Source organism: Piliocolobus tephrosceles, chromosome 16 (genome assembly GCF_002776525.5).
Source record: "Piliocolobus tephrosceles isolate RC106 chromosome 16, ASM277652v3, whole genome shotgun sequence".
Taxonomy (NCBI): domain Eukaryota; kingdom Metazoa; phylum Chordata; class Mammalia; order Primates; family Cercopithecidae; genus Piliocolobus; species Piliocolobus tephrosceles.
Genome location: NC_045449.1, coordinates 50,486,147 through 50,487,281, shown reverse-complemented (window position 1 = coordinate 50,487,281; position 1,135 = coordinate 50,486,147). Strand labels below are relative to the sequence as shown.

Below are 1,135 nucleotides of genomic sequence, written 5' to 3'. Positions count from 1 at the left end.
GTGCCTATTCTAAAAGTGCCATGGCTTTTGTTTGTTTTTAGTTATACACTTTAATGTATTTACTTTTACTTATACATGTGTATTTTTGGAGATGGAGTCTCGACTCTGTCAACCAGGCTAGAGTGCAGCGGCACAATCTCCGCTCACTGCAACCTCTGCCTCCTGGGTTCAAGCAATTCTCCTGCTTCGGCGTCCCAAGTAGCTGGGATTACAGGCACACGCCACCATGCCTGGCTAGTTTTTTTTGTTTGTTTTTGTTTTTTGAGACAGAGTCTCACATTGTTGCCTGAGGTGGAGTGCAATGGAGTGATCTCAGCTCACTGCAACCTCTGCCTCCGCCTCCCGGGTTCACGTGATTCTCCTGCCTCAGCCTCCCGAGTAGCTAGGATTACAGGTGCACACCACCACACCCGGCTAATTTTTTTGTATATTTAATAGAGACGTGGTTTCACTATGTTGGCCAGACTAGTCTGGAAAAAGGCAGGTGGGTATTATAAGAAGACAGCCGGCTGGACCTAGGGGTAGGGCATGGCTCCCTGTGGAGGCCCTGTCTGTCCACCTGTAACACAGTCGGACATGCCACCCTGGCCTCGTGATCTGCCCGCCCTGGCCTCCCAAAGTGCTGGGATTACAGGCGTAAGCCACAGCGCCCAGCCTTAAATTTTTGTATTTTAGTAGAGACAGTGTTTCACCATGTTGCTCAGGCTGGTCGCAAACTCCTGGCTGGTCACAAACTCCTAAGCTCCTTGGCCTCCCAAAGTGCTAGAATTACAGGCGTGAGCCAACATGCCCACCCAACTTAGAAAGCTTTTTTTTTTTTTTTTCTTTAAGACAGAGTCTTGCTCTGTTGCCCAGGCTGGAGTGCAGTAGCGCGATCTCCACTCACTGCAAGCTCCACCTTCCAGGTTCATGTCATTCTCCTGCCTCAGCCTCCCGAGTAGCTGGGATTACAGGCACCTGGACCACACCCGGCTAATTTTTTTGTATTTTTAGTAGAGACGGGGTTTCACTGTGTTAGCCAGGATGGTCTCGATCTCCTGACCTTGTGATCTGCCCACCTCAGTCTCCCGAAGTGCTGGGATTACAGGCGTGAGCCACCACACCTGGCCAGAAAACTTTTTTTTTTTTTTTTTTT

At 49.5% G+C, this 1,135-nt stretch overlaps 1 protein-coding gene across 1 annotated transcript in view; it reads right to left on the bottom strand.

Annotated features, from left to right (window-relative positions):
- Positions 1–1,135, bottom strand: part of FKBP10 (FKBP prolyl isomerase 10) — a 10,261-nt gene that overhangs the window by 6,770 nt on the left and 2,356 nt on the right. The gene's annotated exons all lie outside the window — the stretch shown is intronic.